This window comes from Lissotriton helveticus, chromosome 1_1 (assembly GCF_964261635.1).
Source record: "Lissotriton helveticus chromosome 1_1, aLisHel1.1, whole genome shotgun sequence".
In the NCBI taxonomy this organism is placed as follows: Eukaryota; Metazoa; Chordata; class Amphibia; order Caudata; family Salamandridae; genus Lissotriton; species Lissotriton helveticus.
The window spans coordinates 2,072,435,774-2,072,462,746 of record NC_136057.1 but is presented as its reverse complement, the minus strand read 5'-3'; positions in this window follow the sequence as shown (position 1 = coordinate 2,072,462,746).

Sequence of the window (26,973 nt, the reverse complement as noted above, 5' to 3'; positions counted from 1 at the left end):
ACTGCCTCTCGTAATGCCTGAGTCACTGTAGAAATTCACGAATAGTGACTGGATAGTTAGAGTGCTGGTAGTTCACAGCAATGTGAGTTTATAAGTGCTTATGTTTCAGCACAGGGATTAGATAAGGACAATGTTCTGTCAGGATGATTGCAGGAGTAGAGAGAGAATGACAGTGTAATTGCTAACTTGCATGGTTACTACCAGGATGTTTGCAGGACTGAATCAGTAGTCGGCGGGGGGTTAGAGGACCGCATACATTGTGCACATTTGACTGTAGCAGTGCTTGTCTTAATGCTTGAGTCATTGTACAACTGCATGGACAGTGACTGGGTACCTTGAGTGCTGGTAGTTGACAGCAGGGTGAGTTTATAAGTGCTTATGTTTCAGCACAGTGATTATATAAGGACATGGTTTTGTCAGGATGATAGCAGGAGTGGACAGGGAGTGACAGTGCGATTGCTGCTTGAATGGCTACTACCTGTTTTTTTGCAGGAGTGAATCAGTAGTCTGCAGGGGGTTTGGAGACCACATAGATTGTGCACATTTGACTGTCGCACTGTGTGTCTTAATGCCTGAATCATTGTACAAGGGAATGGACAGAGACTGGATACTTAGCGTGCTGGTAGTAGACAGCAGGGTGAATTTATAACTGCTTCTGTTTCAGAATAGTGATTAGATAAAGACATGGTTCTGTCAGGATGATTGCAAGCATGCAATGAGAGTAACAGTGTGATCAGGGCACTGCAATAGTACTACCTAAGATATTGCAGGAGTGAATGAGAACTCTGCAGGGGGTTAGGGGACAGCATAGGTTGTGCACATTTCACTGTAGCACTGCATATCTTAATCCCTAAGTCATTGTACAAGTGCATGGACAGTGACTGGATAGTTACAATGCTGGTAGTTGATGGCAGGATGAGATTATAAGGGCTTGTGTTTTAGCACAGTCATTAGAAAAGGTCATGGTTCTGTCAGGATGTTTGCAAGAGTGCACAGAGAGTGACAATGAGATAGGGGCACTGCAATGGTACTACCTAAGTTACTGCAAGAGTGAATCAGTAGTCTGCAGGCAGGTAGGTTTATAACTGCTTGTGTTTCAGCACAGAGATTAGATAAGGTCATGGTTCTGTCAGGATGATTTCAGCAGTGGACAGAGAGTGACAGTGTGATTGCTGACTTGCATAGCTACTTGAATGGCAACTAAGTGTTTTTTTGCAGGAGTGAATCAGTAGTCTGCAGAGGGGTAGGGGACCGCATAGGTTGTGCACATTTGACTGTACCACTGCATATCTTAATCCCTGAGTCATTGTAGAAGTGCTTGAACAGTGACTGGATAGTTAGAGTGCTGGTAGTTGACAGCAGGATCAGTTTAAAAGTGTTTGTGTTTTAGCACAGTGATTAGATAAAGACGTGGTTCTGTCAGGATGTTTCCAAGAGTGCACAGAGTTTGACAGTGAGATTGGGGCACTGCTATAGTACTACCTAAGTTACTGCAGGAGTGAATCAGTAGTCTGCAGGGGGATAGGGGACCGCAAAGGTTGTGCACATTTGACTGTACCACTGCATCTCTTAATGCTCGAGTCATTGTACAAGTCCATGGACAGTGACCGGATAGTTAGAGTGCCGGTAGTTGACAGCATGATGAGTTTAAAAGTGCTTGTGTTTAAGCACAGTCATTAGAAAAGGTCATTGTTCTGTCAGGATTGATTGCAGGAGTGGACAGAGAGTGACAGTGTGATTGCTGGCTTGCATATCTACTACTTGCATTTTTGCAGGAGTGAATCTGTAGTCTGCATGGGGTTAGGGGACTGCATAGGGTGAGCACCTTTGACTTTACCACTGCATCTCTTAATGCTTGAGTCATTGTACAAGTGCATGGACAGTGACTGGATAGTTAGAGTGCTGGTAGTTGACAGCACGATGAGTTTAAAATTGCTTGCGTTTTAGCACAGTGATTAGATAAAGACATGGTTCTGTCAGAATGTTTGCAAGTGTGCACAGAGACTGACAATGTGATTAGGGCACTACAATAGTACTGCCTAAGTTACTGCAGGAGTGAGTCAGTAGACTGCTAGGGGGTAAGGGACCGCATAGGTTGTGCACATTTGACTGTGCCATTGCCTCTCTTAATGCCTGAGTCATTGTACAAGTGCATGGACAGTGACTGGATAGTTAGAGTGCTGGTTGTTGACAGCAGGATGAGTTTAAAAGTGCTTGTGTTTTAGCACAGTGATTAGATAAAGACATGGGGCTGTCAGGATATTTACAAGAGTGCACAGAGAGTGCCACTGTGATTGGGCCACTGCAATAGTACTACCTAAGTTACTGCAGGAGTGAATCAGTAGTCTGCAGGGGGTAAGGGGACCGCATAGGTTGTGCGCATTTAACGGTACCACTGCATATCTTAATCCCTGAGTCATTGTACAAGTGCATGCACCACTGGATAGTTAGAGTGCTGGTAGTTGACAGCAGACTGAGTTTAAAAGTGCTTGTGATTTAGCACACTGATTAGATAAAGACATGGTTTTGCAGGATGTTCCCAGGAGTGCATAGAGTTTGGCAGTGTGATTGGGGCACTGCAATAGTAGTACCTAAGTCACTGCAGGAGTGAAACAGTAGTCTGCAGGTGGGAGGGGACCGCATAGGTTCTGCACATTTGACTGTCCCACTGCATCTCTTAATGCTTGAGACATTGTACAAGTGCACGGACAGTGACTGACTAGTTAGAGTGCTGGTAGTTGACATCAGGATGAGTTTAAAAGTGCTTGTGTTTTAGGACAGTGATTAGAAAAGATCATGGTTCTGTCAGGATGATTGCAGGAGTGGACAGAGAGTGATATTGTGATTGCTGAGTTGCATAGCTACTACTTGCATTTTTGCAGGAGTGAATCAGTAGTCTTCAGGGGATTAGGGGACCGCATAGGTTGTGCTTGGATGTGCTTGGAGGTTGCTTTTAGATGCCCAGCAAATGTCTGGGGGTCCCGCTCCCTCATAGGTTTTCTGATATTGAGTATCCGTTATTGATCGATTACCTTTACCAGTGAACCGAAAACCTATGTTCTATTCACAACAGGTCCGGGACACCCTGCAGACCACACCAGAGGGGCCCGGACACGACATTCAGCCTGGTGATTTCATCTTGCTCCGCAATTTCTAGAGGAAGAAGAGTTTAGAGCCGCACTGGAAGGGACCTGTACAAGTCCTCCTGGCCACCCGTACATCTGTGATGGTCGCCGTCCCAAAGAACTGGGCGCACGCCACCCACTGCCGCAGGATACCTCTGCCCTTGCCCTAAGAGAAGTGGGTTAAGGAAGGACTTGGGGACTCTGAGTGTGAGAAAGTGGCTCAGTTCATCCCCTTTAGCGATGCCAAGGTGACTTGGACCCAAACAGATGCAGAGAATGATGAAGTGCTGAATGCAGCAGTTCCACCAGAAATACAAGCTATTAAGGAGCCGTTGTTTGTTGATCCAACGGTGCCTGGTGCTGCCAGGTACAATTTGCGGCCCGACTGGGGATAAGTGCACAAAAGGAAAAGTCCAATTAGACATGGATGGACTGTGCAAGGTAGGGGTGCTCTTTGCTGTTGTACCAATGGAATTACTTTAGGGTGATGTGAGACTTGTGCAGTGCTTGTTTTCGAACATTGGACAGGATAGCTCAAATGGTATCCCTTTGGGGGTACATTATCCTGATTGATGTGGGATTCATCAAGAGCTTAGGATGGAGCAAGCTCCTTTGCCGGTGCTTAAGAGCACCAACATATTGATGAACAATAGGAGCCTGTACCAGTGAGGTTTGACGGACACTGGGAACATTTACCTTTACTATTATTTTTGTTGCACCATCATATTTGTGGCACTTCTCTCCTTGTGTAACTATGCATCCCTTTGGCCGCCTGTTGATGAGGAGGAACAGCCATTTGCACCACCGTGTTCAATGAGGGGTTGGTCAACAAAGAGTAAAACAATTGACATATTAAATGCTGTGATTGCACTAGCAGCAATATTAGGAATATCCTGATTTTTACAGGAGATATTTCCTGTACATTTATTGGTTGGTACAACTCCTGCTCCCCCTGAACACATTTTTGTTACTCTAGCCCCTCACAAAGAAGAGCATAGAAAGTCCTGCACAGACACTGTATTTATACAAATGTTGCATCAGGCTCATAATGTGTCCAATACAACTAATTGTTGGGTTTGTGGGTTACTTCCTTTGGTCACTGATAAGAGCAACAATTTGTTGTCAATGACATTGTCATATACTGGCAGCTGCAATGGTTGGTACGAATTGTTTTGACTGGTGTACTTCCAATTTAATCTTTCTACTTTGGGTATGACATCTTCGGATTCTCACACTGCAATTGAATATTTACACTCCTACGAAGGGTTTACCCCTATAGGACCAGCAGGACAAGGGACTCTAGGCACATTGTCCTCAAAGTCATGTTTGAATACGTATCGTAAAGTTAAGGATAATGCCTGGTTTAGAATGGAAACTGCTGACTTCCAATGGTTTAACACCTCTGAGTATTTTCAATCCTTCCAAGGTTGCAATATTACCAAAGATAAGCCGATACCCCTGTCAGTGGTTAATACGACAGCTAGATTTTTTGTCATGGGGAGGTAAAGGTGGGGGAAAGTAAATGTAATTTCACCTATAAGGTGATTAAGACTAATATTCACCTTTGATCCTGCTCATAATGTCTATTGTTTTGTGAGTCACAAGCTCACGTCTGGCTCCCGAGGGGATGGTCAGGTACATGTTATCTCTCCTTCATTCTTCCCCCTGTGTATGTTGCCCGGCCTAATTATCATAATACTCATCGGCTGCAACGTAGAAGTCCATTCCTGTCTCGAGTCAAAAGGGTTGTTGACACAAAAGATATAGATCAGACGGACACCACTGCACAGCAAATTGGGGATGCTCTGAAGGGCCTACTCACTTATTAGGGCCCTATGGCTAATAGCCTTCAAATTCGTCAGCTAACAAGAGTTGTAGAAGGGGTTATCAATACGACTGCTGGGATACTAACAAATATCACTGCTGAGCTCCAGGCTACGAGATTAGTCACTTTGCAGAACCTGATGGTGTTAGACTTTATACTTGCAGATAGAGGAGGAGCCTGTTGCGTTATCAGCAGCAGCTGTTGTGTGTACATATCTGATAACGCTCCTAATGTTTATTCAGCGATACAAAAATTACATAGAATATCAGCAGAAATACACAAAGAAGTAGGCCCTTGGACACTGCCGGGGTGGTTTTGGAACACACTCACTTCCTGGGATTGGAAGATCCTCATTTTCCTGGCTGTGGTTGCTGGTATCTTCTTCACATGTTGCCTCTGCATACAATGTGTCCCAGCTTGTTGCTCCTATTATGTAAATATCCTCACTCCCAAACAGAAAATATCAATCCATGATACTAGTACTGCAATTATGTTACAAAAGGATATTGATAATTTGATGCAGATTGACGAAGGTATTTTTGAGACTACATCTTTCTTTGCTGCCTCTATTCCTGACACTGAATATATGAACAGCTCCTAATACTGATGTTCCTTTGTGTTATACTTTTCTTTCATCACCATAAAAATGTGTTAGATCATGCTAAAACGAGGGTCTGTTGGAATGAAAATGTTTCTGTTATTTCTGCTTCTGCCTTATTCTATGTAGGTTAGGATTCGCAGCACCATTATGTTTGGCTGTCATTTTGAACCATGCTTGAAACTGCTCCTTGTCTTTACAAGAAACGGCTTGTGGTAGGTTTCATTTCTCCTTGGTTGGGTCCTGCTCTGTTCATGAATACATTGTTGTTATTAGTGCATACCTTACCCACTAGATAGAGGCCTTCTTCCTCTAGTCTAGTGGCGGGCATGGACGGAGTGACCTTGAGTAGGAGATAGGGCTAGATGTAGGACCGGTTTTTTCATGCGCAAACAGGTTTGTGAACCCGTTTGCATATGCAAAAACATATTGGGCCATTCACATAGCCTATTTAGCGAGGTGCAATTTTTTTGCAACTTGCGAAATAAGTTTTGCGACTCGCTATTTGGAAGGAGCGTTCCTTTCCAAATAGCGAATCTCAAAACAATGTACTACTGTTTTGGGGATGCAATTGCAGTCGCAAAACACTTGCACTTACCACCTACTTCAGATAGGTGGTAATGCATTTGCAAATAGAAAGGAGTCCCCTTTGCAAATGCATGCAAAATATGTTTTTTAAGGGCAGGCAGTGGTCACTGTCAGGACCTCTGCCTGCCCTTAAAAAATGAAACAAAATTTCTTTTTTTTTTTAAAGCATCCCATTTTCCTTTAAGGAAAACGGGCTGCATTTTTTTTTAAAAAAGGTGCTTTATTAAAAAGAAGTCCCAGACATGGTGGTCTGCTGAGCCCAGCAGGACACCATCCCTGGCAGGGCCTGCATTCCAAATGGGGTCGCAAATTAATGAGCCTCGCAATGTGTGACCCCATTGGGAATTGCAAAACTGTGTACACACACTGTTGTTCATTTCATTTAGCGCCTCCCAATTTGCAATCTGCCCCATAGTGTGCACCCGGTCTTGGCATCTAAACCTATCTTTCAGTGCTTCTTTGTTTTAGCTGCATCTGCCTGGAAAATTCCATTAAGGGCGGCCCTCCATTGGTTCTGAATTGTACATAATGTATCTCCATGATTGCTGATTCCAGTCCTTCTGCTGCACTCCTAAGACTGGGCAGACTGGGCATCGCTCAAGTGTATCTGAATAAACATATATTGTTTTGTATTCTCTACTATCTGGCAGACTCTCCATTTGGTATGGGAGGCCGAGAGGTGGTCGGGATGGACCTGGGTGACCCTAAATGGGCCCCTTCCTTCATTTGCCACTTTTACCGAAAGTCCCAATACCTTGGGCAAGTACAGACAGGATCCTTTAATTAATGGTCAGAAAGTTGTAGCCTATAGGGACACAGAGGCTAGTGTCACCATGGTGACAAAACAATTAGTGCCCCAACTTTGTTTTTACCTGGTACCAGGTGACCAACGCTGATGGTGTTAGGACAGATCATCCCATGGCCATAGTCAATCTCAGCTGAGGAGGGGTCACTGGTCCCAAAAGAGTTGCAGTGTCCCCAAACTTGTCTGTAGATTGCCTCTTGGGAAATGATCTGGAAACTTTAGCCTGGGTTGAAGTGGAACTGAAGGCCCATCTAGAAATGTTAGGCCTCTCTGAGAAAGTTGGTGTGACCCTTGGGGCCCCAGTCCAACACCAGGGAAGTTTAGGAGCAGTGGAGCCTGAAAGAATGGCCCACTATTCTCCACCAGAGAGCAAAGGGGATGAAGATAAGTATTTTCCCGCCCAGACCATAGGTAAGGGTCAACCTCCTCAGGGAACAGATCCTACCCCGTGTGAAGGAACTGCCCCAAATGTGGTCAGGCCTATACTGGCAGAACCACTGAGGCGGGGAAACCTTTCAAGGAGGTTCCCAGTCTGGAGCAGGTCTCCTGCCCCTCTCTAGCCAGTCTCAGTCAGCCTAGGGCTGCAGAGGTCGGGGATGTCAGTGGACCCTTTAAGGGCCCACTGCCATGAGGAATCCCCTCATCCACAGATGAAGGACCCCCAGACTAGTAGTACTAGACTGGTGGATAATCCTCAGCAATCTGAGGCATACCTCCTACCCTTAGGCAATGACATCTCCCAGATGGACTTTGTTGTGCAAAGGAAAACCTGGGACCAGGCTGTCCTAAACCTTCACTGGCCCTCCATTGTTCCAACCAGAAGAGATCAACCAAAAGTTGCAGGCAACCAGAGGTTGGCCCCTAGAGATAGATATCAGTCAGTCCTAGAAAGAAAGGCCTACTTGCTCTGAGGAAGCTAAAACAAACCCTGCTAGGGCCTCACTTCCATATCCAGACACCCCATCAGCCTCTTTCGTGTCTAAACCAGACTACAGGTAGTCACCTCAAATTTTTGAGAGGGTCCAAGACCCTACAGGGTAGGAACATCTCAGTGGACCATAGGATAGGGAGTATCCTTATATGGCCACTTAGGAAATAAAGTCTCAAATGAGAAAGGTTAGCCTTATCTTCTTTTGATTGGGGTGGTGGGGGCTATGTACGCAGGTAGGATCTTTTTGCCTGGTGCTTAGCTGGTTTTTGACTAGTCTGACTAGGATCCTGCTAATCAGGACCCCATTCTATCTGCTTTCACCCTAAATGGTTGTGTTCAGTACCTAGGTACATCCCAGATTGGATACTGGGGTAGCTTTGTCAGTCCCTAGTATATGGTGCCCATGTACCCAGGGCATAGGTACCCCAGAGGTCTCCCGTGGGCTGAATCATGCATTATGTCACCCATAAGAGACCATTCAAAATGGAGCTACAGGCCTGCCATTGAAGCCTGTGTAAGTTGGTGCATGCACCACATACTAAAGATATAGGTCTACTATATCTAAGGGTCACTGCACTTAAAACCTATAAGTCACGCATATAGCGGGCCTTTACAATCCTCAGGGCAGGGTGCTTGGTTCTAAGTGAGAGGGTGTCCCTGCATGAGCAGGACACCCCCACAGCCTACGGAGTTCATTTGTCCGGGTTGTCAGTGAAGCAGCCATATACTATATAGAGGGGGATCGCGTAATTGCACGCCTCTCATACCTCCTACACTGTAAATGGTGTGGGAGGTATGATTCCAAGCACCAGGAGAGCCCTTCATTAGGCTCTCGGTGTTACAGGTCCCAGCCTTCTAGTCTCGGACAGCACAAATGTTGCTGTCGAACAGAGACACATTTCTGCCTTCCTGCTGCTGAGCCAAGCTCGAGCAGGGGAAGGCAGAACAATACGCATCCTGTCACAGGGCAGTGTGACCACCTCCCAGACAGTATTTAGTGTATTAGGGCTGGGTTGGTGCACTTACCAGTGCCTGAAAGTCTGCATGAGGGACACATTTGGTGTCCCTGTGCATAGTCCAGTTCAAACCAGTCCTGCTCTGGCAGGAAACTGGGCAAAGGACATGGGAGTAACCTCCTCCCTGTCCAGACCCTGTCCAGACCCTCCCCTGAGAGGGTCCCCAGAATCTTCCTAACTCTTTCCTTAGGGGACTTAAGGGCTTACCTGGGTGTAGGACCCTAGATTCATCGTGGACAAGATTCAGAACTGAAATCACTGCACTTCTACCGTCTGGGCACTCTGGTCTTTGCTGGACTTTGTTTGGCCCTCAGTTTGTCTCCTTTTCAGTCTGCTGCCTAGTCTGTGCCTGCACACCATACAGGATACATGCAGGACCAGTGTAGCATCCAAGACACTTGAAGATAATCTCCCTTGAAGTGAAGTAGTCACTTCCCTGCATTCGCAGGCACCTTATCACTGCTGACTGGCCTGCTAATCCCAAGCTCCTGTGGACTCCAAAGGGTTCAAAAACACAGGTGTTGGTTACCTACGTCTCCTGAGGCCTGAGCTGTCCTCTCACCAAGCCTGAGGTCAGGCTCCCTCGTGGGTGCTGCATTAACTGAACCGCTGTGCACTGCGTACTTGTGCAAGTGCATAAGCTTGTTGTCAACTCTGCGACAAGTGTATTGGGCTCCAAGTAGCCCCAACCTCCAGCAACTTCTTGTACCAAGATCTTCAGCCACACCACCTGGTAGGCACCGTGGCCTTCTCCATTTTGTGAGCTGCTTAAGGTTCTCTCGCGATCCCTGTGCATTCATTCTGCGGGTCCATTTGAGGATCACCTTTTTGGCCTTGGGCTCCGCTGATTGCTTGGGGCCTGCCCTGACTCCCCTACTTTTGATGAGTCTCCTGGACCTTGCTGGCCCCAACCGTGCACCTTCTTGAGTTCCTGCATGGGTTGGCTTTGCCAAGGCTTGTTGGTGCTTCCACCAGACACCGACCCCTCAGCACTTGACATCCTTCATTATACAGCTTGTATCCGGGTCCTGGTCATCCTCAGCATCGCCTGGTCCTCACAGCTGCATAGTCCTTCCTGAAGCACCCGACATTGGATGGCATTCATCTTCTGGTCACCCCCGAGTGACATATACTCTGTCCCCTCTGCTTTCAGCTACTCCTCTTCAAGAACCACCATTTGGATTCCTCCATACACTTTCTCCACTTCCAGCAGCAGCACTTTTCTGAAGTCCTCCATTGGGTATGAAGGCGGCTTCCGACGCCACTGCACACCTATGCACCTAACTTCTCTGGGATAGGTAACTTGGGTTCCAAAATCCATGGGGGGGTGGCTCTTAAACCTCCTGTCTTCCACGGGGTTTCTTTAGGGTCCACTGAGGGAGCCCCTAATCTTTACAATTCCAACCGCGACTTATACATATTTTTGTACGGAGCACGCACCCGTGATCACACACTGCACACGCACTCCGGTGGGTCCCTATCTATTCGCCTTGGGTGGTTCCTAGGGGTCCTAGCAATTCTATGTCCTCTTGACATTGTTCTGACTCGAGTTATGGTTCTTTTACTACTTATTTAGTATATGGTTTGGTCCCAACCTGGGGCCCACTGTATAATAGTGTTATTTACTGTGATTTATTTGCTTAAGTATTGTGTGCTTTGTGTCTATCTCCATGTAGGAGATACTGTAACATAATAGAGTGTTATATAATAAATACATATTTTTATACATACTTTGTGTGCTTTCTTTTTATTTAATATAGACCAACTATTGCATTCAGGTATACAAGCTACTTTGCGCTCCTCCAAGGTTAAGCCTCAAGGCAGCTCTCTACAGGTACCACTTGGATAGATTTCCAAGGTTGTCTGAGACCTTTTAAATCACCATAAGGGTTGTCTGGACTGGTGCTAGGTGCCTACTTACATCAGTGGACATCATACACCAGGCCAGCTTCTCACAGCAGCAGTATGCTTGTGTGAGCGCAAGTGATCTGTTTGATTGGGCCAGTGGCTGCAGTATGGAAGTCTTGGGCGTGGTGCGTGAATGGCATGTGAATAGACAATAAAGCTGTTGCTGGCATTATGGCCCATCTTCTGAAGACTTGGCTTCAATAATTATATACTTTGATAAGTATTTGTGCTTTGAAGACAGCGTTTCTGGAGGTGCTAAAACCAATCAGGTTAAGTGGTGGATCAACCTTATCAAATTAGTGTCAGATTTATATTTATGGCTGTTTAATGGCCTTTTGTAAGAACTTTTTTTGTCAATATGGGTAGCTGGGGATTTTGTGCCCTAGCTTAGTCAACACCTAGGCAAACCTTCACATTTTTTTACTTGTACACAATAAGGGGAGTACAAGTGTGAATGACTTGCATGGCTCTCCCTTGATCTTTTTACCCCAAATCCCGCGCAAACCTCAATTTTAGCTAAAATTCTTCATTTCTTCACATTTAAGTGATGGAAAGTTCCAGAATCTGCGGCAACCTACAAACTTCCATCCACCTAGCGCTCCCCCAGGTCTTCCGATAAAAATGGTAACTTACTTGTGTGGGTGGGCCAAGCCTGGTGATCCTACAACTTTCCCACACAGACATTTGAGAAAAATAGATTTTTTCAGCCAAATTTGAGGGTTACAGGGAACTCTAAGTAGACAAATGTGTTCCCACAACTTTCCCACACCGAATCTTGAGATAAATTAGATTTTTTGGGGCAAAATTTGAGGTTTGCAGTGATTTCTGGGAAGGAAAACGTTGGGAGGTCCACGCAAGCCATGCCTCCCTGGATTCCTCGAGTGTCTAGTTTTTAGAAATGTGTGAGTTTGGTAGGTTTCCCTAGATAGCTGCTGAGCCTGGGGCCAAAATCCCAGGTGACCAAAACCAGGTCATTTTGTGATTGGTCATTTTGATGTCTCCTCAATATATTTTGGCCCCCTGCCTGTTGCGGGTACTTTACACATACACCCGAGTGAGGTACCATTTTTATAGGGAGACCTGGGGGAACGCAGGGTGGTAGGAAATTTGTGTTTGCCCAGTGATCCTACAACTTTCCCACACAGAAATTTGGAAAAATGTGATTTATTTCAGCTAAATTTGGGTTTGCAGAGAATTTCGAATAGGAATAATTTGGGGTGTCTACACTAGCCATTCCGCCCTAGACTCCCCTGGGTGTCTAGTTTTCAGAAATGTGTTGGTTTGGTAGGATTCCCTAGATGACTGCCGAGCCCGGGGCAAAAATCACAGGTGCCTCACCCTTGCAAAACCAGGTCGATGTGTGATAGGTAATTTTGAAGTCTCCACAATACGTTTTTGACCCTTCCCTGCCACAGGCACTTGGCCCAATCACAGAAGTGAGGTATCATTTTCATTGGGAAACATTGGGGAAAGTGGGGTGGGGGAAAGTTTGTAGATCCACGCAGATCCCATAGATTTCTCTCACAGAAATGTGAGGAAAATTGTTTTGTTTTTTTTAAGTTTGAGGCTTGCAAGGAATACTGGGCAACAGAACCTGGTGAGAGCCAAACAAGTCACCCCATCCTGGATTCCCCTGTGTGTCTAGCTTTAAAAAATGTATAGTTTTGCTAGGTTTCCCTAGGTGTCAGCTAAGCTAGGGTTCAAAATCCACAGCTAGGCACTTTGCAAAAAAAGGTCAGTTTTCACGGTAAAAAAGGGATGTGTCCTGTTGCGTTTTGGCCCTTTTCCTGTCATGGGCGCTATTCCTACACACACAAGTGAGGTATCATTTTTATTGACAGACTTTGCGAAATGTTGGGTGGGTGGAAATTTGTTGGATCCATGCAGCTTCCTGAACTTGCCAGGACAGAAATGTGAGGAAAATGTTTTTTTTAACAAAATTTGAGGGATTCTAGGTAACTGAACCTGATGAGAGCCAAACAAGTCACCCCTCCTGGATTTCCCTGAATGTCTACTTTTCAAACATGTATAGGTTTGCTAAGTTTCCCTAGGTTCCGGCTGATCTAGGATTCCAAATCCACAGCTAGTCACTTTACAGAAAAAAGGTCAGTTATCGCTGTAAAAATGTGATGTGTCCACGTTGCGTTATGGGTGGTTTCCTGTCGAGGGCACTAGGCCTAAGCATGGGCGAATTTTGCGAACTCGCGCACCGCGAATTTGCGGATTTGCGAATTTGCGATCCGCAAAATTCGCGAATTTGTGCGAATTTGCGGATTTTTTTATTTTTGCGTGTTTGCGGGGCTCTTGGCGTGTTCGTGGGGTGCTTTGCGTGTTCGCGGGGTTTTTTTTGTGCGAGACCACGATGCGCCCTCTGGTTCATCACTGCCACCCTCTCGTTTTTTTTTGTGCCCTTCTGCCCTCTGCCCCACTCGTTGTTGTGCCCTTGTGCCCCTTGCCCCACTCGTTTTTGTGCCATTCTGCCCTCTGCCCCAATCGTTGTTGTGCCCTTGTGCCCCTTGTCCCACTCGTTTTTGTGCCATTCTGCCCTCTGCCCCACTCGTTGTTGTGCCCTTGTGCCCCTTGCCCCACTGAATTTTTGTGCCAGTCTGCCCTCTGCCCCACTCGTTGTTGTGCCCTTGTGCCCTTGTGCCCCTTGCCCCACTCGTTTTTGTGACATTCTGCCCTCTGCCCCACTCGTTTTTGTGCCATTCTGCCCTCTGCCCCACTCGTTGGTTTGCCCTTGTGCCCCTTGCCCCACTCGTTTTTGTGCCATTCTGCCCTCTGCCCCAATCATTGTTGTGCCCTTGTCCCCCTTGCCCCACTCGTTTTTGTGCCATTCTGCCCTCTGCCCCACTCGTTGTTGTGCCCTTGTGCCCATTGCCCCACTCATTTTTGTGCCATTCTGCCCTTTGCCCCACTCATTTTTGTGCCCTTGTGCCCCTTTCCCCACTCGTTTTTGTGCCATTCTGCCCTCTGCCCCACTCGTTGTTGTGCCCTTGTGCCCCTTGCCACACTCGTTTTTGTGCCATTCTGCCCTCTGCCCCACTCGTTTTTGTGCCCTTGTGCCCCTTGCCCCACTCGTTTTTGTGCCATTCTGCCCTTTGCCCCACTCGTTGTTGTGCCCTTGTGCCCCTTGCCCCACTCATTTTTGTGCCATTCTGCCCTCTGCCCCACTCGTTGTTGTGCCCCTTGCCCCACTTGTTTTTGTGCCATTCTGCCCTCTGCCCCACTCGTTGTTGTGCCCTTGTGCCCCTTGCCCCACTCGTTTTTGTGCCATTCTGCCCTCTGCCCCACTCGTTGTTGTGCCCTTCTGCCCTCTGCCCCACTCGTTGTTGTGCCCTTCTGCCCTCTGCCCCACTCATTGCTGTGCCCTTCTGCCCTCTGCCCCACTATGTGACCTTCTGCCCTCTGCCCCACTCCTGTTTTATTTTAGAATGGCACCGGCCAGCTGCCAGCGCCATTCTAAAATAGTTACTAAGTCAGCTTCATCAGGAAGCACTAATAGATAAAATAAAGCAGGTGCTGTTGAAGCTAACTTAGTAACTATTTTAGAATGGTGCTGGCAGCTTGCCGGCGCCGTTCTAAAATAGTTACAAGCTTGAAGCTTGAACTTTTCCCCCCCGGATCCGTTCCGCTCGCGTATTCGCAGATTTTCGGCAAATTCGCGGGAATTCGCGGATCGCGAATTTGCCAAAAATCCGCAAAATCCGCGAGCAGAACGGATTTTGCGCCCATGCTTAATACACACACAAATGAGGTATCATTTTTATTGGGAGACTTTGGGAAATGTGGGGTGAGTGGTAATTTATTGATCCATGCAGAGTCCAGAACTTGCGATCACAAAACTTGGAGGGAAGTTTGACATTTCTAAGGGTTTCAGGGTTTCCCTGGGTATCTAGTTTTCAAAAATGTATATGTCTGCTAGGTTTTTCTAGGTGCCGGCTGAGCTAGGGTTCCAAATCCACAGCTAGGCACTTTGCAAACAAAATTGTCTGTTATCACTTTAAAAATGTGGTGTGTCAAAGTTGCGTTTTGGGCAGTTTCCTATCATGGGCAATCAGTCTACCCACACAAGTGAGGTACCATTTTTGTCAAGAGACTTTGGGGAATGAGGAATGGGTCCAAGTTTGTGGAGCCACACAGATTCAACAACTTTCCATCACAGAAGTTTGAGGAAAATGTTTTTTTGCTTTTTTTTAATAAGTTTGATGGTTGCAAGAGATTCCGGGTAGCAGAACCTTGGAAGAGCCATTCAAGTCACCTCGTCCTGGATTCCCTGGGAGTCTACTTTTCAAAAATGTAGAGGTTTGCTAGGTTTCCTTAGGTGCCGGCTGAGTTATGGTTAAAAATCTACAGCTAGACAATTTGTAAAAAAGGTCAGTTTTCACTGGAAAAATGTGATTTGTCCACATTGATATTGGATACTATAGTATTCACATTCCACTGCTAATCTCGTCCCATAATGCTTTGCAGGGCCTTTGATTGGGGTTGTATTTTTGCCCATAACTGTGTTTGGGGTGCTCCTAAGAGGATGGGACCACCGCTGAATCGTTCAGCATGATATGCTCTTTGTGTTCAATGCATCTGCTTGGTCCTCACACTAGGTTAGGGGGACCCCAAAATCATCACCTATTTTTTATTTTCAAAGTTCACTTTTGTGAATTGGTTATATGCTTGTTTTAGCATGTAAAGTATATGTGGGTGTAGTTTAGTAGCTGACTTCGCTACGTGGATGAACGGATTTTTGCCTGAATTCCTACGTAGTTAACAAATCTCCGCAAACTCCGCTAGCAGAGCGGAGTTCATTGCCCAGGGTTAGTTTTTATATCAATTTCTAGCACTAGCTGATAGGAGGTTGAAAGCACAAAAGATATAAACAATAGGCTATGTCCCACTAAAGGACCAAAACTGTGTAGAAAATCTTAGTTTTCTAACAAAAGTCTGCCTGTTCCTGAAAGCTGGGAAGATTATGATTTTATCAATGCAAATGTTTTGTTGATACCATTAGCAGGGAGAAAACCAAACGCTTTCTTCTTCAGCACTTTTTCCAATTTTTCACCAAAACCCAAAATTGTGCTGTATTTTGGCCAATTTCTCGGTCCCAATAATTTGGGTATAGTTTTCAATGAGAAACATTCCTTTGAGGGCTATGTTAGCACCATTACCTCTGCTTCTTTCTTCATGTTAAAACTTCTTCGTAATATTTTTCCTTTAATTTCTTTTGATCTGCAAAAAAACTATTACATCAGCCCTCGATCTTTCTAAGGTTGACTATTGCAACACCTTCTTAAAATTAGGAAAAAATGCATGGCCAAAATCTAGATTGGCCAAAATGCAGCCGCCCATCTGTTTCTTCTGCGCTCACTCACCTATACTTGCTCTCCGTCAAGAAGTGCATTGTTTTCAAGGCATTGTGCATCGCCTTCAAGGTACTTCATGGCATTGGCCTGAAGTACCTTAAACACAGATTTCAGTGGTACATCCCACTAAGACCGCTGCGGTCTCCCTCAGTACACAATCTAATATTGCCCAAATACATAAGAGCAGACTGGGCGAGCAGAAGCTGCGTTTATGCCTGCACTACCAGACTTTGAAACTCTCTTCCCCTGGAACTTAAAAGAGAATAATTACCTGTTAGCCTTTAGGAAGGCACTCAAAACTTGGCTATCTAACTAATAGTCTTATTTTTCCCCCTTGGCAGTTCTTCTCTCTGAGCTAGCGCCTAGACACCCTCGGGTAATAGACGAGCTCTATAAATGTCATTTCATTCATTCATTCATTTTTAAACATAGAAGAAAGCAATATTGGGACCCTTTTGCTCATGCCCATGCTTTAGCGAGCTTACTGTCAGTGAATGGGAGGACAATGTTTCTTAAATGACAGATTCCACTCAAAGACAAAGCATGTGTAATAATTGCGGAAGATTTGTCTGTGGGTGAACTAAAATATAATGCTGTAAACTGACACAGAAGCATAAAGAATCTTCATGGCCCATGGAAACCTATTTCTCTCATACTAATTTACTAAAGATTGCTATTTAATTAAACCAAAAACAAAATGGAAAAGCAAACGAATGGGCTCCAGGATATATTTTTCATTGCTCCAGTTAGACTTTCAATATAAATATGATAAATACTTACACACATATTCTTAAAATACTATCTAAAGAAATATTGTCGCTGCAGTTCCTGCTGAACAAGGATTTAAAGCCGCTCTGAGCAATGTTTCCATAACAGGAGCGACACCTATAAAAATCGGCATTATGTAAAACAGACAACACTAACAATAATTACTATATTGTTTTTTCCCAAAAAGTGAAAACACATCAGAATAGCAAGCCTGCTAGTGCCCAATTATTGAAAGACATTTCAAGTTAAGAAACCGCATTGCTGTATCTTTTTTGCGACATTATTTAAAAGTGACACACAAAATGTTTTCTAAAGGTAAAAATAAATGCTTCAAGGGCTTGCAGAAAGAATCAAGAACATTTTGTTGTTAACTGATCATTTGAAAGTAATAAATAGATGCTCCTTTAACTGAGACACTTTTATGGGATGTGACGTTTTGGGTTCCACAAATGACGGAAATGACGAGCCACACCAAATAGATGTATTATCTAGACACTCAGTGGCAGATTTACAAGCCACTTGCAACACTTTTACCAGCCGTTGCGTCGGTTTTGTGACGCAACGGCGGCATAAACAATGCGCCACTATGCAACATATTTACAATGTGACGCATCTAGTGAGATGCGTCACATTGTAAAGCCCTGCGCTACATTATACCAGCATCAGGTATAATGTATGTAGGGTGGGGGATCCGTTGCAATCAAGCCTTAAAAAAGTGACGCAGTGAAATCTACAAGATTTCACTGAGTCACTTTTATGTCCCGCTGCGTCAAAACCTTACGCCTGCTTGTAGCACAGCAAGTACAGGGCACCACTGAGCAGTGCTGGAGTTGCGTCGCGCTTGTGACACAACTCCAGCACTGCCTCACTTTTACGCCATCAGATGCGTCACACATCTCTCTATCCTTGAGTCACGGTGCGCCGCATTTGCAATGCGGTACAAAAGGGGGTGGTGATGAACGGAGCATCTGAACCAATCAAACACTCACACCCAGTCAAAAGATCTGGGTTTAATCCATCACCGTTCTTTAGCCCACTCTGCCACCCCAGTTCAGACATGGCCATATGCAAATCAGTCTGACCCTGTGCCTCATGGGAACAGTCCAGCCCGAACTGCCAAGCCATGCCTTCCCTGGACCGGAAACAAGCTTCCGAGGACCGGTTTCTGGCATTACAGCCGTCTTCACCCCCCCCCCTTTTGTACCGCTTTGGCCGCCATACGTGTGGCAGGGTATGCTCAGACGTGAGTCCCTTGCTCACTTTGCCACTGGATTCAAGCAAGCCGGGCTGAAGACAGCTGGCTGTTGTCATAAAATAGCCACTGTACCATCTCTCCCCCAAACCTTGGCTACTATTTGAAGGCAGTGGACAAAAATACTTTCAGACTCTTTGTCCTGCTGTATTGGAATCTGGAAGAGTGCTTCCTGCACCTAATATGCTGTAGTGTAGTTCCAATATTCCCAATAGGCTCTGCGCATTGGAATAATATATCCTATAGATTTGACGTAGGACTTATGTCAATAGGTCTCTATCGAATATACTAAACTTAATAGTGAGTGCCAGCTAGCTCAGAGGTCACTAGAAACTTTCTCGAATTCACAAGAAGGGATTAGTTTCTGACAACCGCATAAACATGACAACTTGTTTTCCCAAGAATAAGAATATATCTCTGAGAGTCGTGGAAACAATATATAACTAGTTCACTTAGTCAATCGTGCATGCTTCGTTTCTACAGAGTTGCAGAGAAATAGAGAGACAGGCGTTTTCATTGAACAGTCTTCTTTCTCATGCAAGAGAGGTGAACTGCTACAATCGTTAGACAGAATGCAAAGTATAATGCGTACAGCAAGAATAATATTATGAAATAATACTGTAAGAGCATTGTATGGTTTCTAAACCATATAAAAATACATACATAAGTGACATAGACTAAAATACTCAACTGGTGCTTCTGAAATACGCCTACCCCAATGTACCTAACCTAAGTCTAGTATGAGGGAGGAAGTAAAGATGGTCTTTTGCATAGGTTTAGTTTTGCCATGAATCTACCAAAGGTTTTTCTAGGCTCTAATCAGCTCCATACCTTAGAATGAAGGAGGTCTGGTATCTCTTTCTCGGGACTCGAATTCCCAACACCCCGCAAGGGGAGTCAGAAACACTGGAGCTGAATTTCTCAGCAGAGGAGGGCAGCTTCCTGATCAGTGCGTCAACTGGAGAGTCGGCTTCCTTCGGCACTTGCTGTAGGGAGCTGCGTCGGGCAAGTAGGTCGTCGAACTGCTCAAAACCACCATGCTTTGCCATAGCAAGTGAAGGTAGATTTATACCTTGAAGGTGTTTAGGAATGCCATGTTTGACGTAAAGTTGGGCATATGAACGTCATTAATGTACCCCTAAGGAATAGAAAATCATTGTAAAACTAACTAAGTTCTTGGAGAAATCAATATTCAAGCAAGGAGAAATCCCTATTGGCTTAAGCTGGTTTACCAAGAAATCGTTGTGATGTTTGGTGAACGGATGGAATTAGCCATGCCTGTATTTGGGTAGCATGGGCTATACCTAAATAAGGGCTTGATTTCTATGCCTATATAAGGGCAATGTGAATTGTACCTATATAAGGGCATGAATCTGGAAAATCCATTCGGAATCTAAAACGCCATACAACACCCACTCCACTTTCTTATGTACGACTTCTACTTAGTTCTAAACACTTTAAACATATCTAAACATGATGTGCTAAAAACCCACCCAAAACACATAAAAATGCAATGGAACTGGTTGTACATGAAAAGAGCATTTGTGCTGTTCGCAGTTAAAGCAATGTTTCATTCTAAGCATATAGTTGACATTTGTAAATGCTGTCTGAATGAATCATGGAAATACATTTATGAAATGGCTCGTAAATACAGAAGACAAAAGCCGAAACCATTTCATGTCAGATTTACATAAACTGTTCGAATGTGAACAAGGTCGAATATTGTCTCTGGAAGTTTTCAAAGAATTCGAGTTCTCTATGAATTTAATAGTTCTACATTAAGCAGATTACTTTGTGCCAAAAAAAGAAAAATACAAATTTAGAAAAAGAAAACGTGAGTCATAGAAAAAAGAGTTCCAAAGTTAGAACTTTGTTTTGAAAAATAAAGGTCGAATTCAGAGTCTCTCAGAACACTGTGTGCCAAATCAAATGTCAGTGTTATTGTTAGAGTAAACATCAAATCTTCTAAGTCTGTGCAGAATTTGTCTACCATTGTAGATGAGAGTCGGATTACCTCATTAAGAAGATCAACTGCACATAGATGTGAAGCATCGCCGTCAGCATTGGTCGCATTAGCAATGTTCGAAGTGGATGAATCTGTGTGCATGTTCCCTTTCGTACCTCACCGTCAGCATTTTGCGTCTGTGAGATCTCAATGAATGCCGTCATCAGAATTGGTAGCCGCTGGGGACAACACAGTGCATGGGCCGTTACCGGTTCAAGCAAAGTATCAACATCCGTTGGCATGACTGATGGGAGTGTCAGGCATGTGTCTAGCATGCATTCGTCTCCACATAGCAGGCAGCATAGAACAGGTCAGATGCAATCTTGCCAAATTTGTCTGAATGACAGAAACCATGTGGTATTTAATTCTCTTAAACGTGTTAATCCCAAAATTTGGACGATGCGCTTTCATTCTGCTTAAAGTATCAATTTGTATAGAACAGATGTTCAGTGAAGGCCATAAAGGTGACTCCCGGTCTGTCTTGGTTTTAGTAAACAATACTTGCATACAGCAAGTGACCCTGGCTGACACAGTTACGAGATAGGGTAAACCTGGCAACATGCCACAGCAGCTGTGATCGTTCAACATGAGGTAACTTCCATTAGAAAGCTGTCTAAAAATTGGATCAATTACTGCAGCTGTTGAACCTTGCAGGTGGCAGGATAAGTTGGTAGAGGAACCATTGCAGGCCCCGTGTAAATTAATACCCTGACAAAGGAGAGAACCGCTAAGTGCGTTATCATAATTTTTACCACTAAGAAAAACTTCTTTCCCCCACTCCAACATCTGTGTGTGTATGGTAATTCCCAGGATGTCTTGATGTATTCTTTACCCAACCTTTCATATGTGCCTGCTGGTATATGTTTTAGGCAATACTGAAAATGGAAAATTGTAACAGGCAGAGTGATTGTTCCATGTATAATCCATTCTGTTGCTGGTTTTTCAGCGACAGTTAATGGCAATCTTTCCAGTTTTTCAATGCTCAGCACTGTATAGTCTGCTCCCCTCTGTGCCAGTTTGATCTGTTTATCAGTGAGATTGAATTCTGAAACAGTGACGTAGTATTGATTAAACGCCAAGGCACATAGCCCGAACTAAGGTTTTGTAACATCCAGCCTAATAGCATGATAGAACGTAATTGCGACTGACCATGTTGCAGCATGACCAAGTCCTGTTCCATTATGTCTATGGCAGAGGATACTATGCTGTCCAAAGAATATATTCTGGACGACAGAGTCGTTAACCCATTGTCAACAACAGAGAGAGTTTTCTCTAAATTAATACAATCAATTTCTCGTATTCTCTCTGCAGTCGCTGCTTGTTTAATCTTTCATGCTTCATTTTCAAGCTTTGAATCCGACCTTCATCCAGTCAATAGAGGAGTTCCACAAGGTTCAGTGCTCTCCCCTCAACTCTTCAACATCTACATGGAACCCCTCTCCACCCTACTCAGAAAAGCTAACATCCCCTTCCACCTCTACGCAGATGATACTCAAATCTATCTGGAAATATGCTCTGCTAATGACATTCACAGACTCAACTAAACACTAAAGGAAGTCCAACGCTGGCTGTCAAGCAACCATCTAAAGCTGAACCCTGACAAAACGGAATTACTCCTCATCTCAAACAAAGAAGAAAATGCACAAATGATCGAATGGCTAAAAGATATAGACGCGCTCAATAAGAATCTCTCCCTAGCGGACTCCGTCAAATCACTAGGCATCATACTTGACTCTAAACTAGATCTGACCAAACACATCAAGATCTCGGCTAAGAGCGCCTTCCTTAATCTGAAGCTACTTAGCAAAATAAAACCTTTCATTCCATCCAATGATCACAAACAAGCCACCCAAGCATTGGTGTTATCAAGACTCGACTATGGGAATGCAGTCCTCTCCGGAATACCCAAAATTCATCTTGCTCCACTAAAAACAACCCTCAACGCGGATGCCAGAATGGTCACTGGAATAAAGAAATTTGACCACATCTCTCCGGCACTAACAGAACTCAAATGGTTGCCAATAGAATTGCGGGCAAACTTTAAAACAGCATGCCTCACCCACAAAGCCCTTCACACTGGCAAACCTGAATACCTGGCGGCCAAACTTAAAAAAGCGGGTCAGAACAGGAACCTCAGAAGCTCTAACACCCTACTCCTAATCCCACTAAAAACTCGAAAACAAAAAACCAAGGATCGGTCCTTCGCCGGGAATGCACCCATAATTTGGAACTCTATCCCTCCCATCAGAACTATTCCGTCTTTCCCTAAATTCAAAAGTCAGCTCTAAATCCTATTCCTGGATCGCTCCTCAACTATCAGATAGGATCACCCTGGAATGTCACACGAGACTCTGCTCCCCGCCCGAACAGGGACTCCCTCTTCCTCTTATTGTGACTCGCACCTTGACGGTCTCTGTGCACTGTATTGTACTTTGATATGCTCTGTTTGCTTTCTTTTTGCACCACCTTGTAATTATGTGAAGCGCTCCGATACCTTGCGGTCTGGCTAGCGTTATACAAAACTTCTTCAATAAAAAAAAATAAAAAAAAATAAATTATAAGCAGCATAGATACCAGCATATATAAAATATTTATGACACAGTTTTCTTGGTCCTAGCAAGAATTCCCTAAGATCAGCGCCATCTTTAAGTAAAGATAAGTGTTGTTTTACATCCTTGAGTGTAGATCTATGTAACCATTCAAGGCACAGTTTCCCTACACTGTATGTTGTTACTATTCCAGGATGCTGTCTCTGAACATATCTTGGATCTGGCCTAGTGAATTTGAACCCTTCTGTTTTATTCAGGAATCTATCTTGAAAGTTGTTTGTGTCTGTGGGCCAGATTAACCATTTTTTATTATCTGGATCTGTTGTGTTGTGATGCAAAATAGTATGTACGTCGACCTCCCCCTCTGAAGTGTTATCACTAACAGGTGTAGGTATAGGTATAGACGGATTGCTTTGTTCTTTTATATTGGCTAACCCAAGACAAGATGTCTGTTGGACAGTGTCATTCAAAAACATGTTTTGCTCTGGGATGATGCAGGCTCTAAAAAAGCTACTATCCCCTGCACTTGCCAATCTTTTGTGCCCCAGACAGTTTTTCTCTCAATGTTGTCTTTCCAAAAGTCGAAACCTAGTGAAGAGAGCTGAGCATAAAAGGCGGCATAATAAATTTGCTTGGTATTTGTCAACATACTTTTCATTCCTGTCTTATTAACATTTTTAGAGTAAAATGATTCTGGATTGGAAATATTGAAACCTGAAAAGTATGGACATTTTCCCAAAAATGTTTTTGAGCTACACTTTGGTGGCGTTAGACAGTGTTCCCATTGGTTATACATCAATACATTTGTAGGGTTTGCAGATTTGTGCAAGAAATGATGACCATAGTGATTATAACAATACATTTGTTCATAATCTGATGAACCTTCTACATTTTCATGATTTGTAAACTTTGCAGACATTTCTAAGTCTGACATCATATTATTAATAGTCTCAAAGTCCAAATGGTCAGGAAATGAACTAGATGAAACAAAGTCATTCAAGGAAATCTTGATCTGGAGTGGAATCTTCAATAGCTCTGCCAGGCCAAAAATGTCATAATCAGTTCTGTCCCAAGCTATACCACCAGGTATGGGAATGGCTGTGATGTTCACTGATGACGAGTCTCTTTGTTCACAATGGGATGATTTGTGTGGCTTGAGGAGTAAGTTGATGTTCCTACTTGCTGTGTCCTTTTCAACATATCTTCCATTTATCAGCATTCCCAAAGTTATTACCAGAGTCAACCAAAGTATAAGAAAAAGCACAGCCAACACAATCCAAACTTCAATCCATGGTGAAAACAGACAAGTCTTTTCCAAGTGATGAAAAAGGTCTGTTGCTTGTTCTTTCAAAGTTCTTTTTACTGGCAGCATTTCAGATTCGCTTGGATCCTCAGAAAATGTATCAAAGTTAATTAAATAGCCAGAGGCAGTTCTGTCAATTGTTAGGATTGCATCAGGATTCGTTGAAATCGCTGGAACCACTTAATCACTTGATACATTTGTGTAGTCTGATGCTACTTCGTTGTAGAGAGGTGTTTCTTGACAAACTGTTATCTGGGTCTCAAGAGGTACAAGTTCCATAGCTTTGTTGCATAGACCTTCATTTTCGCACTGCAGATTCTTCAAAGGTGATGAGTCTCTCAGTGTGAACCTCTTGGATAGTAGCCAGATTAGGGCATCTGCTACATCTTTGGAGTCCACTTGGCCTACTGCTTATGCTCGGCCACATGATGTGGTTTTACCAGGTCGATTGACACAAACATGTTCTCCTTTTTAACAGCAAGGGGTGGCAGTAATACTGTTCTTGATCCATAGATTGCTAGGACAGGTACTGGTTGTCTGTAAGAAGGCCCAAATTCCTTCTTGTTCGCGATCTTCTCTCTGACTAGATCCCCAAGCTTAGGAATCCAGACAGACCTACTGGGACGGCCGGTTTTTCTTCAGTCATTGTTGGCTTCAGGAACACATTACTTTGTTTCGTTCTTATTTCATTTGAGTCCTGTATAACAGCCAAACGGTCTTTGATATCAAAGGGTTTTTGGTCTACCACTGAAGTCTGACAATCGAGATCCGATATTAATATTCTGGTCCCAAAAAGGACTTCATATTGAGTGATACCCCCTAGAGAACTTCTTGGCAGATTATTAAGACTACGTTGGACACTTATTAGATGTTTGGCCCACTCGTCACCTGAGCCTAATACACTAGATTTTATAGATTGCTTTATGTCCAGGTTTTTTCTCTCCACTACCGAATTTCCTTCAGGATGGAATGGACTAAAGTACCGCAATGCAACGCCCAGTTTGGCCATGGCCTCATTGTAAACCCAACAGCTAAACGCAGGACCCTGGTCAGAATGTAGCGTGCCGACTGCGTATGTGCCGACAAAGACTTGCAAATCTTTTATAACAGTTCGAGCGTCAGCCGAGCGCTGAGGCCACATCCAAATGAATCTTGAACATGTTTCCACTGCGTCCATGATATATTTATAGTTACCATCCCTCTGTAAGGGACGCAGTGATCTAGGTAAACGCAAGCTAATGGTTTATCTTAAATTAACAGGGGCGTCTGCGCTGGACGTTTCACTGTAGAAACTTTCATCTTTTGGCAGATTTCACATTCCAAAACATAGTTTCTGGTCTGTTTCCTCATGCACGGCCACCAGTATCTCTGTTTTAATAATGACACTGTGGCAGAAACACCTGCGTGTGCAGAGGCAAGCCCTTCATGTGCTGCTAAGATTAGTCCTAATCTATGTTCCATGTTTGGTATTACTCTATCCCCCACTTCAGGGATTTGAGCAAACGGAACATTGTTTGCATCAGTTATATACGAGTATTTGAGTGGAAACCCTTTAGGTAATGCTTTACCACTGTCTTTGCTTGAAGCATTGACAGCTTGCATTCTTTCGCCGTCTATTTTCGTTTTTGAATGAGTGATTGCAGCTATGGAAGCCGTTTGCACAGCTGCTGTCGCGGCTTCATCAGCCAATGAATTCCCTGCAATGTGAACGCAAACACGTTGATGACTCGGCGTATGTATCACGCGAGTGTTTTGTAGTTCCTGTGGTAACTGAACTACTTGTTCCCAAAGCAATTTATGCTTGATTTTGGCAACTTTTGCATTTTTGTAACCGTTTTGAATTCAGTTCTGCAAGTATTCATTGTAAGATTGAACACAATAATACGAATCGCACACTATGAGTGTGGGGAATTCGCGGTCCGTATTCTCAAGTGCCATCTTGAATGCTTGTAGTTCAGCTCGCTGAGCTGTACAATCTCCTAGAGATTGTGTTTCAGTGACCATTGGTCGGAATTTGCCATTGTGCCAACGACCTTTAACGATCGCGCACGCCGCACTATAGGCTTGTTTATCCACCGTAGCGGGTTGAGCTGATCCATCAGTATAAATTATACATTCATATTGCTCTAGAGGCAGAATTTCAGTAGGCAGAGGACATTCTTGCTCATATTGTAGAAATGCTTGTGTTTTCAAGTAAGGATCAAAAATGTATTCAACATTTGTTGCAGCAAGAGAATTAACCCACTGTATCCATCTTGGATGTAAATATTTAGCATTCAGAATGCTCACTTTTGTCACAGCTTCTAAGGCAGGTACTGGTTTAACGACCATAATTTGTTGACCCTGTGCGAGGGCTCTCTCTTTTGCTACTGCAGTTTGAACCGCTGTCAGAATTTTTTCTGTAGAAGTGAATTTCATTTCTGCTTTTGTGTACAAGTGTGATTTGTATGCTATTGGTACTTTTTCACCTTCGTTAAAAGTTAAGTACATGAATCTGCATTGTCCTGGAATGATTCGGATCACTAAGTTGCGTACGTTTACGCGTGTTTGCAAATGTTTTGTTGCTAACATGTCTATTTGGAGTGAACGCATCATTTCTGTGTGTTTTCGTGTCCAATTAACTGTTTTAATATCAGGTCTGATTAATTCGTAGAGAGGTTTAACCCTTTCTGCGTAGTTTAGAATGTAAGTTCTTCCGAAATTCAGGAAACTTAGAATCAACTGTAAGTTTTTCAGTGTTTTTGGAGGTTGGAGCAGCGCACGTTTGTTTAGAAAGTTGGCTGCCAGGCTTTTGCCTTCACTTGATAATTCATATCCTAAAAAGAGGACGCTGAGGTGGGCAATTTTTTTTAATTGATTTGTACCCTTCAGAAGCGAATCCCAATATAATTGTATTCACCCTATTCAAGTGCCTATCCAAGTCATCGCCTGTTAGATAGA